Here is an 18,937-nt window from a genome sequence, read left to right on the forward strand (position 1 = left end):
TTTGTTTATGTCTATAACATTGTCTATGATGAAGTTCTTTCTTTATTATTTCTAAACGTGATAAAACACGCTGTCCGTGTACCTAAGTATGTACCTAATATTAACATACATTTTTGACGTACTCAGATTTAACTCTAAGTATCGGGTTATGATCCGTAATAATCAATTGACATATGGAAGTCATTCTTAGCGGTAAGTCTCAACTGAATCGTATCTATAACTGTTATTTTTCTTAGATACAGAAGAATTTAAATTAAATTAAAATTATTTTTGATTCACGGAAATTTACTGTAAATTTTTCCTTTCCTATCATAACCACGGAAATGTATAGTTGCACTGTTAACATTTAATTAACTTTTAAGTTTGTATCATGGTCAAAATGCGGTAGGAAGCAGTGCGGCCATTCACCGAAGCCGTGAACTTGTGTGGGCGATTCGATTTGTTTATTCAGATTTTATTTTCTTATGTTCGTTAATTATTTACATTTTGATGTTACGTACTTAAACTTGTATAAATATTTATTTTATATTCTATATATTTTTTCAATTACCTATCTCTACAATGAGGCATTCTACATGCTTATCGCACTATTCCTTATATATATATATATACAAATCAATCTGTCTGTACGTATGTATGTTAACACTTGCTTGTTGCTGGCTTTAGTGATTTTGATGCGTTTGGGTGGCGCACTGGATAGTTTAGACTCTAGATACACAAATCAGTCTGGCAGATGGACTGACACTTTGCTTAATATACTTCATTTTTTTTTTAAATAATCGCTTGAAATAAATATCATGCTGGACAACGTTTGTCGGGTCGTTACTTATAATCGTGTAAAATTTTATTATCAATTTGTAGTGAATTCTTTAAAACCAATCTACACGGCAAACTATATGAAATGATCGGAATAAACATTGGTATTAAAAAGACTAGCTGTGTAGGTTCACCCGCAAAATGGTCGAAGGGTAATATAATCTTCCTTTATATACTAGAGCAGTGTTGGCCTAGTTCTAGCGTTGTGTCATGCCTCAGATTGTAGGTTCAAGCTTCGGCTGTGCACCAATTGATTGGACGTACTTAACACTCGCTCGACGGGATGTATCAGTATCAGTCTCAGTCTCGTGTCAGTCGGAGAATGCTGAGCACATACCATGCCTGATTGGAAAAACAAATGAATACGAAACAGATACAGAAGTCTGAGGCCCTGACTACAATGATTGTAGCGCAACAGTTTTTTTAATACACTTACCAATGCAAAGCCGAAAATAAAAATTCAATTTGAACCAATTTTCTGATGCAATCAACTCGACAAAGTCTGAAAATTCAACAAGTTCCATCAGTCTAACATATCGCCAATAGATAGTCTGATTCCTGAGAAGTTTAGATGTATATGGCCTTCGCTAGGTAGAATCCTTGCCAGCGACTAGCCTAGATATAAAGGCAAACTTCCTAATAAAGACCATATTTGCATATACCCAGACAAGATCTTTTATTGAGGAAAAATTAAATTCCTGATTTACCGGTTCGCAAATACGAAGATGCTTTTACATTTAAAATGTAACATGACATTTGTTTCATTATAAATTAATACAAAACATTCTTGTTTTTTTTCCCTTCGGTCGTGACTGACATTCCAGTGTAAGAGAGTTATGCTATCTCCCTGTCTGGTTAAATCATAAAACGGAGAGACGCGTATTGACTTGACATCACAATCAAGCATCGTGCGCCGTCTTTTCTTCTTTTCTTCTTCATTTACATTCACTCTCTGATTTATTAATCACGTTTTCAGTCAGGTTTATTATATATTTTTTAATGTAATGTTAATATGCGATCTACTTTGTCTGATACTCCTCTAAGCGTTTGTTATTTTATTATCATGACTCTTTATTTAATCAGTATGTCGAGTATAGAATATGGTTACCATTATTTACCAATAAACCAAAAATTTGTTTAAAAAGTGGAGGGACATTAACTTTTTAGTTCTTCTTAATAACCTCGACATGTAGTTCGTCAATTTTTTATACTATGCACTTTGTATACTTATAAACATAAGTAAGTAGTTAACGTAATAAAGGAATTTCGATTTCATTAAATTTTTTATAGGCTTCCGTGTTATAAAAACTGACCAAAATTAAATAAAAGTTCTGATGCCAGTGTGCTTATTTAAATATGTTATGAATAATATGTAATGTTTTTGTTTAAAAACAACTACAAATATAATATATAATTTCAATTATAATTACTTAATTTACATAGTAATTAATATTATAGTCAGTTGTTGATACGTATTAAAACGCCGTAATCTGAAAAAGGCATGTAATTAACAATTAATAAAAGTAATGTTGTACCAATATGGCCTTCTAAACAAAGTTTGACTCTAACTTACAAAATTATAACATGTTTTATTATTGTAGGATTTATTAGAGAATAAAGTCAAATTCTCAATATCATTCTCACCTCATAATCGTTTTGCTTACGAAATATTACTATTTTTCGTAACCACCCATTTTAACCTTTTAATGTCACATATATATCACATAACACATTATTGATACCTTAAAAAGAACCTAGGACCATTCTCGAAAATTCCCAATAAAATAAACTAATTTCAGTGAATTAATATTTTAATTGCCATAAATAGTTTATGTACAAGTACACTGTATTAACAGCTGTCTTTTGTTTTATTACAGAATATGTAAGTTCTGAATAAAGACAATATAAAAACGACTAGTGGTGCTACAACAAATGTTTCTTCAGATTTGTGATAAGTTATCTCTTCGTTTGGCGCGTTAGGGAAAAATTATGAGGGTAAATTTTTACGATGCGCGCGCACCGGCACAAAAAACCCTGAAGTTAGCTATTGTCAAAATACTAGTCTTTTTGAGTATCTGTTGGCGAGTAAGGGAAAAGTGTCATTTTTTCTAAAAACGTAGAATAAGGCGAAATATAGAATTTTTGATAAGATTTTTATCTGGTTATGGCAAAGAAGTACACGACTTTACTATTTTATTTTACATTATTTATAGTAAATGCTTTGCCTTAATTATCCCAATATACGCGTTTAATTCCTTGATTTCACTTAAAAATAAAAATAAAGGTTTGAATTAGAATCTATCAGCATTTTTTATTTCTTGATTTACCTTTATTTATATAATCACCGAGATATAATCATTCTATTATGTAGTTTGTTATGCATAACAATACCTAGGAAATAAAATGTAAAAATAAATTCTATTAATATAGAACAATATAAATTATGGATTAACCTACTAACATTGTTGTGGTAATGAGGCAATTAACACAATTTCAAACGATATACCTTTATGAATTAAAGTAATCTATACAAAGGTTAATTAATCAAATTTAACACTAGAAAGACGGGAAAATCTAACTACCTACAAAGACGGCGACCGGTCAAATGACTCCTCCAATATATTAAACCTTTTTTTATTATTTTAGCTGTTAAAAATGGTAACTATAGTAATAAAACAGGGTTTGATGTATGATTAATTATAATATTTATACACATATTTTGCATTTTAACATTTTCTTTACATTACAAGAGCCGCAAAGTGGCTTTTTACAAGCGTCTTTATTAGTTTTAATTTTGCACTTTTGTACATTTAACATTTTCCGAGTTTCCGGATTTTGAGTTGAAGATCGAGAAGAATTGAAAAAATGTACGGCCACCTTCGAGATGCCGCTTTGACACTATGATTTTATGCCATCTGGAAGGCACATCCACGCCGTCCTTGGTAGCATTGTAAAAAGTAACAGTTTCTGGCTTTTTCTTAGGGTGATTGGAGTCTATTTCAACATTGTTATGTAACGTGCTAAGGAATAACACGTTCGTTTTCCTTGATGAATTGTGAGTGTACATCTATCGGATTTCAGGATTTTTGTTTCAAACAAAGTCATATGAAGTGATTTGACGTAAGGTGGAATCTCTCGTAGTGCCCTGTTCATGGTTCCTACAATCGTAGTGTGTTTTGCGAGCAAGTAATTTACCAAGCTTATCGATGTAAAGAAGTTGTCAGTAGTTATATTTCGGCCAGTATTTGCAAAAGGTTCCACGAGACGCATAACAACGGATTCACCAAGGCTTGGGTTTTGGTGCTTTCGTCCTTTCCTAAATAAGGAAAGCCGTTGCACAAACTTTGAATCCACATCGACACAAGCAAGAAATTTTATTCCAAACTTATCAGGCTTGTTAGCAATGTAATGAAGAAACCTGCATGTAACCTTAGTAGAAAACAGTTGTTCGTCAACTGTAAAATTTTCTCCTGGCTTGTAGCATGATAAGCAGTTCTCAATAAATTTCTTCCAAACGTCTGATATTAGTGAAAATTTGTCTAATTGAAGTGACCACGACGTACCGTCGGTAGAGGTGATAAGACCTTGAAGCTCAGAAACTTTTAAAAACTTAAACTTGAAACTTATAAACACTTATCGGATCTCAGCCGTCAAATGACTGCCGCCGTCTTTGTCGGTATATCAAGATTTTAAATAATAAACAAAAGCGATGTGAGTTATTTTGATATATAGTTTCATTTAACTACTAATATTAATAAAAGTCACAAAGTTTCAATACGTTACGTCAAATGGTTTGTGAATTATTCAACATTAAATTCAAATTGACAGTCAAATGACTGCTCCCGTCTTTCTAGTGTTAATAAGCTTTATATTGACAAAACAGCGTAGTACTAATAAGATAAGAATAAGAATAAATATATATAAGAACTAGCGGATCCGACAGACGTTGTCCTGTCTACACGTTTTTAATTTCAAAATTTCAATTTTTAATAAGCCATTTTGATGAAAATTATTATTCAAATGTTATGACAATATCTAACGATCCAGCACATGGTCACACACAATATAACGCAATGATAACAAAACTTTTTTTAAATTTCGGGACAGACTAAAATTAAAATTCGAATATTATTTAAAATTTGACACTGCGATGGTAGCGCCGTCTGTCGGATCCAATGTAAAACGTTCCAAAATCAACAACAACTAATAAATTGAAAATTAATTAAAAAAACATTGTCCAGCGGACAAAATTGTGAATCTAAACCATTCCCAGATCCTCTTGAACACACACAAAAAATTTCGTCTAAATCGGTCCAGTCGTTTAGGAGGAGTTCAGTCACATACACACGCACACAAGAAATATATATATTAAGATTTTATTAAGTTGAATTTTTGCGTCCAACTCTTGGCTGTACCTACTAATAATTTCTTATCCGAGTGCATTTAACTTGCTCGTTCCATAAAGGTATTATCATGTCTTAAGTTCGTTCTTATTTTGATCAAGACCTTCAGCTTTTTAGTTAGTTGACAGTTATAAATTATCAATGCATATTGATGGGCTTAAAGTTCGCAAGCTGATGAGTACAAGTACCAGTACTTAAGGAATGTGATTTTAAGTTAGCCCTAACCTTCAAAAGCCACGAGTATAATTTTAAAGTAAATATAGTAAAGGAACTTTTTTGTGTATACAAATTCAGAAAAGCGAAAAAAGTAACTATTGACTGAAAAAAAAAAGATTTTTCTATGTAAGCCTATGAACCTTTCAGCCTAACATATAACTACTATATATATGTTTGAGCAATGACGTTACTACCGTTAGTTAATTTATTAATTGTCAAATCAAAATAGTAGTAAACGATTTATTTATTTTTCTTTTGCTATCTATATTACATATAGGTCTTCTATAACTTTTAAATATTCTATAAGAATATTAAATCGTATAGTTTATTCCTCTTTATATGAAGTGACTTCATAAATAAACTGTAGTCGAGCTTAAAATGCAATATCTAGATTCCAGGTTCCGCAATACGATAGGAATCTCCACACTCATTGCGTCCCATATTCTCCTATTCCAGCTATAATTGTATGTTGCGATAACTAAATACCGTTAAATTATTTCGTAATTTTGGTTTTATCTTCTTAACTACTGTATACACGACAAGTAATTATATGAATATAAAAGCGTGGCGCTACAACACCTGGTGTAGTTTCTTGATGATTTCTTCTCTTCTTAATAGATAGATAGGTGATCAGCAAGCTGTCACACCCGCTGACGATTTTTCGGTCTAAGGCAACAACATTTTCCCAACATTTTATGTGCTAATGCTCTTTAGCATTTTTCAAATTCGAATGCCAATTAATATGCAAATATTGTCAATTTTTAATATGAAAAATTTGAATTGTTCGCTTAAATGATAGGTTTTAGGAAGAGATTACTAACGAATATTAAGGAAACACAGTAAGTAAATTTTCAAAATTTGAAACTGAATTTGAACATGTCATGGAAGACCAATAATTCAAACTCCGTATATATATTTATAAAATTTTGAATAGTCACTAATCAAACTGCCTCCCTGAGGACGCCCCTCGTTGGTAAATACTGTTGTAAGTATTTACTGAATTATACTTAATTTGGATATATATCCCAAAAACGAGAAAGAAAACCCTTTGTACGCGTGGCATCTGATCACTAAATCGTTTCATACATCAATCTTATCATAATAGGTCGTAATGATCAACTTCTCAATGTTTGTAATTACAATTTTGGATTTGGACCAAAACTATGTTTCTTTATGTTATAAAGTTGTGTATGTCATAAATTATTTTGTACTTATATGATAAATACAAAAGTTCGAGTTGATTCCACTGACAGGTAATCCTATTTTAACATAAACATGTATAAAATTGTAATAAATAAATTAACTATAATTTAAAATTCTGTTTATTAGTTTTTAATAATCTAAAGTTTTTAATAAACATTTATTTTGTAACGAATGACGTATTGACATAAGCAAACGTAAACATCTCAAACTGATATGAATTCTCGTTCCGCTAAAAGACAAACAGAAATGAGTTAAATCTAGTAATTTAAATTAAATTAAACTCTATGAGTTTGAAGATTAAGTGCTCGAGAATTTATATCAATTGATTAAAAGGGATTATCTCAGCCTGAAAGGGTTAAAAACCTAGAGAAGTTTCTTGGTAATGTTTTTTGCTTTGCAAACTACGAATTGAGCTTGTCCAAGGCTGAATTTAGATTCTAAACTGACCCTACTGTTGGTAGCAAGTGATCGTCAAAAATGTATAAGATTTTGACAAACTCTTCCCCTCTTCTTTCTGTATCTCAAATTTAAAGACTATACATTGTTGTGACAGTTATTTTGTTATAATTCATTCATTCATTCATTCTTTAATAATAATGTAAGCATGGTGTTAGTGGTGCAGATACTTACAAGTATGTTGTACGAGGCTGTACTTTTTTGGTCAATTAGGCTTTCTTAGTTTCATAAGCATGGTTTCCTTAATCATCGGAGTTGCGCCCCGAGAAGCGCCAGAAGTAGGCACTCTCTTCAACTTTTAGATTGCATTCATTAGTTAAATGGCAATTAACATTTTATTATTCCGCTTATATTACTTTAAATCGTTAAAAAAATCTAATCTATTTATAAATAAATTTTGCATAGTGGTTCATGCATTTGGCATTTCTGCTGTAAATAACTCACAAAGTGAGTCGAGCCACAATCGTAATTTACCCCAATTTTTGAAGAGAAGACCATTTGCGCGAATGATTTCGCCGGGAATTGAATCCCAGGACTTCGGTTTATACGCGATGTGCCGAACAGCTTTACCCGCCCCAGTTAAGTTTGCGTGTTGAACCAAGTTTAAACTAGGTGATAAATTACTTCATACAAAACAACGTTCGCGTGTTAATAAAACCGCGTTGACACTTTATTTATTAACTTTAAACCTAACTTTTTCAGTTAAAGCCTTAAAATAGGTTAAACACAGGTTGAGTGATAAAGAACAATAAAATGTTTATGTTGGTAATTATAAAAATAAATTAGTCATATTTCATATAACCTTGCTTATAATTATGGTTAGTATATAGTATATGCTGTAGATTTGTACTTTACCAATAAAATATAGCTTTGTATGGTCAATAGAAGAAAGAGGAGCTTGAGTAGCTCCAGCTGGTGACATTCATCTCTGAGGTCGTAGGTTCGATCCCTGCTATGCACCAATGGACTTGCTTTTAAGTGCACATCTATCAATCAACAAACTTAGTGACCATTTATTGTTTAACTCAAAACGGGACATTGGTTTAATTTAGGTCAAATAATAAGTGGTCAATGTAAAAAAAGACTTTTTCATAGTTATTTATTTAGAAAAAGTTAATTGGCTTAAAACTTACGAATAACAAAATGTAGGTGCCCAAAATGTTTAGTTAAATTTATCAGAAGAACAAATTTGTTTCGTTTTTTAGCTTGCGACGATTTGAAATAAGACTCTTGGCAGGTTTTTTTATTTTGCTGCTTAAATTTTCGCGTGATTTCTGAGAATAGGACAATTTCGCGTTCCATTGTTAATTTCTGAGACTCCGGGACTCTTAATTTGAAAAAGGGCCTGCCCCTTTTTCAAAACGGGACGTCTAGTCACGTTATACAAACTCTAAATATAATTCGTTATTGGTAACTGGCGCTCTGAGGTTACCAGTACCGTTTACCAGGCGTACATACATTTAGCGTTGTCAATGAATCAAGATAAGCTATAAAAATCTGTTAATGTCAAAATATTTTAAAAACTACGTCCTAAATTCGAAATAGAATGTAAAGTTATATTGCATTTGCCGAAACGTAGCCTGTATTGGACAGTTCTATGTACCTAAGCCTGTCATTCTAATACTAGGTTGTACAAATTGTTTTTCAATTAATTTGTAATATGTGTTTGTAGAAATAAAATAGGTTTTGGTTTTGTTGTTTTGTTTCGTTATGTTGCTCTAAAATGAGTTCCAAGTCTTACAGCGCCTCTGGTGGATACGCGCAATACTATCTAAGTTTAAACATTATACGTATAAATGCTATTAGGGAGCTGGCGAACATCTATATGATCAGACTATTTAGCGGTAAGGAATATTAAGAAACACGTCTGCTACCGTGTTAGTGCTGCGTGTCAATTGACAACCAATATTAAAAAAATCACTGTTTTTATAATCAAACAAGATATATCTGAAATTCACGTTTGGCAGACCTGAAGTGTTTGTTTAAAAGCCCTGCGAACGACTGCAGAGTTACAAAATACTAAAATTTCATATATCAGTGGCTTGGGTGTCTGCCTCATTTTTTTTATAAACAACGATCAAAGACGGGGTCACTAGCAGATGATTTAGTATCGAAATATTTAATTAACATATTTCAATTAAAGCTATTGAGAGCTTTAAATTTATGGTAAAGATAACTGGATTTCTTGTACTTTTATAATATTAACTTAGCTGCTGATAATATTTATCAATTATATAAATTTATAGATAAAATGTCAGAAGCGCCTTTTAGAATCAAAGTAGCAAAATTGCGTTGACTTTTCTAAGGCAATTTTTAACCTTATTAACGAAATTAGGATTTTAAAACCTAATTTTGATTGTTTTTAATTAAGTTTTACGTATATGCGACGATTCCTTAAACTATTTAAGGTACCTAATAATTTTATTTTACTTAACTAATTTTTATTTATTTATTACCAATTCGTTACATTACAATATTAAAATTGAAGATAATTAAATGAAAAGAAGGGCAACTGGCAGCCTATCGCTTTCCAGCGATTTCTTCCAGGTAAACTTATTTATAACATCCGCGAAATACAGAGAAACTATAATATATAATAACTTTAAATATAAGGTATTGATTTTCCAAAATATTCTTATGAAACTTCTCATTAAACAAAGTGATAACTATCGCAGCTTGCAGTAGATATTCTTTTATCTACCTGAATTCATTTTTACATTGCCAGTAGTTACGCGGTACTTTGAATAGCAGTATGGGATAATGTCGGCTTTTAATAGCTCGCTGTTATTGGGAAAAACTGTCCGAGGGAAACATCGCCTTTGTTCGAAAACCTCGGACATTCAAAAGAAAATCTTTTAGGAATTTTCTCTTTTAATATTTCCAGGCTTTTAAAAATGTATATTGACACAGAGTTTTTGTACTTACACTGTGCTAACAATATTAGATCACGTTTATTTTATGCTCCGATATATTTATATTATAACATTTTTGGTACTCTTCTAATGGATTCTGAATCCATGTTTTATCTATATAACTGATTTGCGTCTAAGAATATGCCTGATATGTTTAATGGTGAAATTGGTCGTATGGGTACAGTAGAGTAGTTTTGTGTCTCTGAATCTAATATAGGCCGTATTCACTTTGCTTAGTGCGAGTGCAAGTGATAATTTGAGGATGATTAGTGCTAGTTATATGTATAGTGGAAGTAGTGTCAAATTCTTTTTACTGGCTCTGTTAACATATAAAGTGCTCTTGTCTTGGTTCCGAGTAGAGCGGGGCCATAGTAGCGGTGCCATCCCTGCTCTCGGATCCGAGTATTCGGCACTCGAAAGGCTGTATGCCGACCTCAGATCACAGACTCAGATCCGAAAATTGTTTTTTTTTAGATAAAAATAAAAATGTACATTTATACATATTTTCAAATGTTTGAACAAATCATTATATACAAACTAATAATCAAACTAATTCTAAAACAAAATTCGCCATAAAAAGTGTTGGTTTCCGGCTATTGCTTTGTATATTTAGTTTAGGCATTCAATGTGTTAAGTAAATTCAGTTTTCGATAACTGTCGATCAGCAAGTCTGGTCGAACATCGAAAAGCGCGCTTGCAATTGGAAGAAGTACTGAAAAAAGTGTTAAACACGGTGCGGTGAAACCGAGGAAGTTTTGGAAGCTGAAATTGCAAGACCAAGAAAATTATGGGTTCGAAAATGGATAAATACTGTACGGCAACCACTACAAATGACCTCTTAATTAAACTAAATTCTATTTTCTAAAATGATATAACACATGGGTGTTACTTTTACTATTTAAACTTTTCCTAATACTGTTTTAGTGTATTTGCTTTTATGGGGTTTCCCCTTAAAACTAAACACTAGTTTAACATGCGAATCGAAAAGTTAAATTAGTGACGTCAGCATCAGCTTTAGAAACTTGTTAGGTGTATTAGCTTAGCAATAACAGGTATTCAGAACTTTCTCGAAACTAGGGCAGGGTATTCAAATTTTGTATCTATATATACTATATATAGATAAATATAAGGTGCCGTTTTGGGCATTAATTATTTAACAAGGTTCTGGGGGTGAGAAGACGAAATTTTGCGTCCTATTGTGATTGGTTGAAAAATTCCTCGAGTAAGCGCATACTCGTTAAGAACCCTTTCGGTCATCAAACTCCAAAAAAGTACATTGTTTCTTTCCATTTTTTATTATCGTTTCGTAAAGTAGTAGTATATGAAAAATATATGGTGGAGTAGTTTTCGTATCCATTTTTAAAAGATCAGATCGCACACAAAACATAATATCCAAACATAGCCAATTTTTGACACTTTGAATTCATTTGATGACGAAAATTTATATAGAACATAAATTTGAAATTTACACGATATTTTAATCGCAAGCCATTTAAATGTTTTACATTACTAAATGTTATTACGGGCCGGCGCGCTTCAACGCTTCAGCTCTCCATCTCTCCAGCTCTCCATTCAAAGTCAAAGTAAAAAATAATTTAATTATATAGGTAACACAATGTACACTTATAAACGCCATAAAAGATATATACATTAAATTTTACATTTACTGCCAGTTTTCAAATCAAGGGCGTAGAGAAGGAAGAGCAGAACTGGCAATAAACTCTCCATCACTCTTTTAAATCCCCATTTTTTTTTTGTTTTACACAATGTTTGTAAGGAGCTGCAACAACCATGTTTCACAAGATATTTTAACAATAACAACAATAATATGAAAAATTAAGTACCAAGAACATGACATTTTAAGTAATAAATAGTAATAATATAAATTAATGGCAGGAGGCATGGTGAAATAGGAGCACGCATTTACATTCTCGTGGAAACAACACGCAAATGCAATGTCAAAATATGTAACATCACCGTATACACGACTTCAAGTACGACCAGTCACCACAAGTAGCAATCGTTCACGATTATGACGCATAGCCAGCTATCGGCCCTCTCGCCATATTTTAGGGAGAGAGACAACCCGACGCATGGACGCCGCCACAAGCAATGACATTTAAGCGAGAATGAAGATCCTTGAAATGTGAACTTGGCTACATAATAAAATAATAAGTATACTAATTATACTGAAATTTGTTCCTACTTTACATAAAAACAGTCGTGGATCTTGACGATCACCCCGTAGTCTGGAAATGCAGTCCAGAGATTTAGTCGCGTTACCTCTTTATACTGGTGGTCAGGATCGTTTTAATATTTACTGCACACCGCAGTCCACCCCGAGACAATGACATAGTAATTCGTGCTGGGATAGGGCTTTAACGTGAAACATTACGTTTCGTTTTGTCCTGTGAGGCCCAACTGGCCCTACATATTTGTGGTGATAAAACAAGAGTTGTTGACTGAACTGATTCCTACTCAACTGGTACACCAGAAAATATTTACATAACTGTACTTTACTCTCTGGAACATACAGGGTTACTTTTTGTTGTTTTCCTCAATTCATATCAATACCTAGTATTACAATAAGTATGTAAAAGGAGAAGTATCAGTGGTAGCTATAACTGCTTCTACGACGATGAATGAAAGGCGAAAGACCATCAAAAGTCTTTTCTGAAGATTATGCACAAAAGTTACCAAGAAAAGGTCTGAGAAGATTGAATTTCTGGACTCCCATTATTTGGATCAATAAACGATACGTATTAAATCACCGAGCACAGCGATTTTGTAAGTATATTACGCTTACGAAATCAGCGCTACGTATATCTATACCACATCGGAATTGGGAACAAATATATTGTGAGTTTCAGAGTAATGCCGTGCACAGAGATAGATCTCTTAGCCAAACTTCTCAGCAAATTGAACTACGAACTCTTAAATAACAGAAATTGCTTTTGATTGTTGAACGAATAAAAATATACTTAAATTCGCAGTATGTGTGGTCATAAACCAGTGAAGAGCTACGAAATGGATGGTTGCTTTACGATCTCGTAAAGTGAACGTTATTTGAAAGATAAACAGTATGAAGTGTTCCGGAATGCGGTTACACAGAAATTTTATGATATGGAAAAATTTCTTAAAGACTTTGACTGCAAAATGCAAATAATTTTTCTTGATTGGCATAAATGTTTTAAGTGATATTTAGCTTATTTATTAATAGATAATTTTGTAGAAGTCCGTTATATAATGGTTTTCCTCTATTGGAAGTAGAAGCAGGAGTAATAACTGCTAACGCTGAGATAAATCTCTATTCCACAACTATTCATACTCTGAAAAGACAGTTTTAGGACTGTCTCCGAAAACCGTTATTTTCTCGACTTACCAATAAAAAAAATTAGACCATTGTGTCCGTATTGTTCTTTATATCTAAGAAACAAGGCATGCGAAGGTAAATTTTTATTCAATTTCAAATAATGAAAGCTGAAAGAAGCCTCTTTAAGAATAATGTGTTCGAGTGGCGTACATCATTTAATTTACTGAATTGCGACAGATTTTACATAATATTCAAGTATGGTTATATGACGTTGGTTGTATTTGAAAAAGACGAATTAAATCGTAATTATTTATTTCATATAATATACATTGTGATCTCTTAATTTTAAAATTAATCTAAGTTTAATTAATTTAAAAGAGTCATTTCATAGTGTTAGTAAACTTTGTAATTGGTACCATGGTACTTGTTGTCTGCTGGATTTTCTTGTTTTTATTTATGTTGGTATCACTTGCGCTACCCCCAAGTTGGAGGCCATATATCCAAATAAGCTTTATATTTCTTTTTTTTTCTTTGATTTATTATGTATAAAACATAAATAATAATAATTCCAAATTTGGCAAGTTATTTGTCTCGGTCTTCAAACTTTCCGGTAATTTGTTATATATTTTTACTGAGGATGGCCCTGATTGACGCAATCCTAATATGGACGTAGGCGGAACCAGGTGGCCTTTACGATAAGGTCACAGTGAGTAAAGGGTCTTTGTATCTTCCCTTGTTTTAAACAAATCAGGATACATACGGATAAATTTCCAGTATAGGCTGTTGTACCTAAGAAACTAACCCTAAAAAACATATATACAAACAAAACTATTTCGAAAAAACGTTACTATATAGACAGGAATGTGTGAAGAACATCAGTTTTAATTAAAGATTATCTAATCTTTGCACTATGCTAAAGAACTATTGGGCCTTGTAAGTAACACGCTACGGCGTAGCCTTGGCGTAGCAAAATACCTTAATATGCATTTTGAAATTGCTTGCGATTATACTCTTAGTTCGTACCAGCAGCTTCGTATCATAGAAACAGAAAACAAATATATATTACAACCAATTATTTATATTATATAACGGAATAACTTATGTTTCTGTGGGTGAAGGAATTTTTAAAATTGATTAAAATCACATAAGCTATAATGCTTTTTTTATAGAAATGGGGGAAAATTGGTAGGCTCACCCAATGTTAGTAGGCTCGCGAGTGGGTAGCCGGTCTATTACTTCACACATGCCTGCACAATGTAAACTTTATTTATTTAATTTAAGACTCAATTTTTTTTTAAATACTTATGCAGTAAATATTATAATTTCATGATCACAACCCAGAAAGATACAGAAAGTAACGGGGATTAATTACATCATCATGTATTCAGGCAAATTTAGGTGTCTCTTTGATAAATTACTCATGTTTTCGCATGAAAATTGATCGGCCACTAATGTGTGATTAAACTGATGGAGAGTCGGCAAATTAATTCCAATTATCCTTGAAATGAAATCGGCTGACATATCAAACGATTGATAGTTTCAGGATTAATTCTGAATCTAGCTTAACCCGATTCAATACGTGCACTATTCAATGTACAGGTTTTTTTTCCGAAACATTAATTCCAAAATATAATTCGAAAATGAATAGATGTAAGATAGGGACGATTCCACGTGAAAGAATAATTGTTTAAATCAGACGTCGAGCGATATCGAGAATATCAAAGTTCAAATTAAGAACATAAAAGAAACTATAAATGCAAAAATAACTTTTTTTTAAACGAGACGAATCGTAACATATATGATACATATGATGATACGTATGATTTTGAGTGTTACAAAGAACAAACAATGTTTACCCAGTGATGTAAATTTATTCTGGTGGTAGTGGTTTAAGTATAGTCTGTGTTATGAGTAATATAAGCGTGGGCAGGTGTCTCAATATAACAGTAAAATTTAAGCTTAAGCTTAGCTTTTACATTGTTATACGTTAAACAAAATTTTTGCTTAGAATTTTGCGTTCGGAATTGTTTTGAAATGATTTGCGAGAGTGTTTTTATATCGCTGTGTGTGACATAAAGTTATCGTATAATAAAAAGTGTAATTAAATTTCAGTCGTATATATTAAATAATCATTCTTTTATTATTTAAAACAAAATGATGTGATTTCTATCGATCATTTAATTAGCTAATCCATTCCTTGTATGTCGTAAGATTTAATCCTTTTTGTAAACAATACATCAATCTAATTCGACTCTTTTAAGTAATGTGGTGTTTCGTTTCTTACTATCAAATTACGTTAACCGTGTGATAGAATGAGAGGTGAGTACTTTAGATAAAGCCATAGCTCTGATTTAGTTGATTGGTACGGATATAAAATATAGTTACCCCCGATAGCCATTAACTCATACTCAAACTCAAAATAACGTTATTCATATAGGTAAACAAGTATAAGTATCAACGAAAGAACATCAACAGAAAAGATTATACATTGATTCTGTATTTCCATTTACTACCAGTTCGCAAGTCAAGGGTGAAGAGCGGGCAAGAATTGCCAAGGAAGATTCCGCCACTCTTTGTAATTGCTAATTTTTGAGTCGTACAAATTGTTTGTACTGGAGCAAATCAATCTAAAGGATCATTTACATATTCGTCAAAGGTATAAAATGCTTTATTGATTAATTTATTTTAATGAGGGCTTTGAATTTATTTAGTGATAATTCTCTAATTTCTCTTGGGAGTTTATTGTAAAAAAGAAAACAATTTCTATATAATGAGTGTTTGAGTTTATCTTAAATTAGTTCTGTTTCGAGTATTACACTGGTGAAAGTCACTATTTCTTTTAAAATCGTTTATTTATACATACATACAACAACGCTTTATATACTCTATATTGACCAGAGAGTGTGATAATATTTAATTCTTTAAACTTATTCCGTACCGACTCCCGTAGGGTAACACAACAAATACCCCGAACAGCCTGCTTCTCCAGCACAAATATGGATTGATTTCCATTATCAGTGTAAATACACATTATGTGTTTAAGATTTGAACAGCAACAATCATAACTGCCACTATGTTTAGCTGCGCACTATTTCCGGACTATGTTAACGTCGAAATGGTTCAGCCTTTGTTACATAAAAAAACTTAAACAGATCTTCATATTATATTACAATATTAATTAACGGTCTCGAATACGGAAGCTTATAACAAAAAACAACGCATCAAAATTGGTCCATTCATTTATGTATATAGCATACTGAGGTACAATGATATCTATTTAGTGGCACTAGATACAAATTAAAAACGTCTTATTACTAATTATTAGTTCCCACATTTTTATACATATTATAGGTTTGATAGAAGATTCCGTAAATTTACTGGAAACTGAGACCAAGGCTTTGGTGGCAGATAATTTGTGAGATCTCGAAGGTTCTATGCGTCCATAAGTAATATTTTGGTTCAAGTGATATCAATAGTAATTTTGTTTCAGTCCCGCAATGCGGCTTTTGTGCAACAAAGGTGTGTCCCTTTCGCCGCGTCATTGATTACCTCATTTTCCATGGTCTATCGAATGTAATACATAATATAGTAATATGTAACTAGCATTCGACGTATATATGAAAGCTTAATTCATAACTATAAATATTTAATGAATGAATCGATAAATTTATCAAGCCAAAATTTTCAATAACAATATATTAGAATCGTAGACAAATGGTCCGATTTTTTAATACTTAAGAATACTACGTTTAAAAAATACTTCATCAAAGCCGGGACAGGCCACAGAATATACTTAGCATAGTAATGTATGTAAATTTATGATTTCTGTGTAGAATCAGACCAGACCCTTGATGGACCTGTTAATAATGAATAATAATGGAATAGGATATATAGATATAAGCAGATTTACTGCAATGTATCCTCCCCCCCTGTTTCTCTAAGCAAAGCTCTTAAAAAGTAATTATTAATTGTAAAACGTATTACGTTTTGTAGGAATCCTCAAAAATGCATTTCGTTTTCAAGCATGGACAATGTGTGAGTAATCTGTAGTAAATAATTTATGTCGACGTGATCACCAAATAAGAAAATAAAAGATCCCCCGCACCCCCTGTAGTACTTGCGTAATACTTATCGGCCCCATGGAATAGGAATAGTTAGTTACACACTAGCGAGTTTCTGTGTTGTGGGTAACTAAATAACGATTATTCCGTGGTACAAGGTACATGTTGAAAGTACTTATAGTGTTACAACTAATCAAACACGTATAAGACATTAAGTATGCGTCAATGTGTGAGGATATGAATGGGTGTGTGTGCGTATGTATTTGAAAGTAGGAATCGTGCCAAGATACGTTTTAAGGCTTCAGTAGATTCAAAATCTAATTAGATTAAAAATTTAAATTACGCTTTCAGATTAAAAGATAAAAAATTTAATTACGAATTTGCCGAGCGTTTTATGAGCAATGTTAGTTTGCTGAAGAAGCGTTGTCAAAGATTTCAGACACCCAACAAGACAACATCCGAATAAAATTTCTGTAAATCTGATAAAGAAATCGATAGACAATAAAAAAGACTGCATCTATGATATAGAATGGTTAAATGAAATATTGCAACAAACTGCAGACTGAGAAAGTGCATCGCGAACATTCCCAGCGAACAATACAGAGTTGGCTCTCAGCAACGTTTAGCTTTTAAAAATGGATGTTAATGGTTACGACTACTTCACTGATTCAATAAAAGCTTTGTAAGTTTCTTTGTATTTTTTCGCAATTACTCTCAAAATGTTTACATGCACTTCGCTAACAAATGTTTGACTTTGTCACTTTCTTCTCTAGCTCCTTGACTATATTATTGTGGTATTAAAAACTTATGTTAAGTAAATAGTATTGGTAACTAGCAGTGGCGTGGGTGGCTAACCTGGTGCCGAAGTTAGTTCAAGATTTTTTTAAGCTAGCGAACTCAGTTCTCTATCCTCTGTGGACACGTACATACGTATATCTAAACCTTCAGACGGATTTTAGCGGTAATATTATGTTAGCAAATTTTTATTCAAAGTACACTTTTAGTTTTTAAAGAACTAAAACTATGCAAGTGCTTCGTATGAATAAAAATGAAACGTTTATTTCAATAAATTTAACTTTTCAACTTCGTTAGTTAAGTAGCTATAGAAAATAGCTCACTACGTTTATTTTAATAAATTCAAATGTTTCTTCATCTACAATTTTTGCAAATGTATGTGTATAAATACATACATATATTTAGTTATATTTTTAGTTTGTAATTGTATATTAATATAATTAAATGTATAATGTGTAAAGTAATATATTATATTTAGTTTTAAGATTATGTTTACATTAAATTCATTAATATACTCAATAAATAACTGTGTATAAAAATAAGAAGTATATGTTTTATTATTGTATTAACTATTACATTAAAAGGAAAAACTATCGAGATTTTTAAGTGACTTCTTCAACATATTTCATCATTCCTTATCTCTGATATTCATAGACATTTGGCTACTTCCCTACTATACAAAATTAATCAGTCTATGCACTATTTAAACTATCGTCTGTCTCTTTTCATTACAGCGTGAATACAATTGAATAGAAAGAGACT

At 31.9% G+C, this 18,937-nt stretch overlaps 1 protein-coding gene across 1 annotated transcript in view; it reads left to right on the plus strand.

Annotated features, from left to right (window-relative positions):
- LOC110996390 overlaps positions 1-18,937 on the plus strand; it is a 111,422-nt gene that overhangs the window by 71,739 nt on the left and 20,746 nt on the right. The gene's annotated exons all lie outside the window — the stretch shown is intronic.

This window comes from Pieris rapae, chromosome 5 (genome assembly GCF_905147795.1).
Source record: "Pieris rapae chromosome 5, ilPieRapa1.1, whole genome shotgun sequence".
Lineage (NCBI taxonomy): Eukaryota > Metazoa > Arthropoda > Insecta > Lepidoptera > Pieridae > Pieris > Pieris rapae.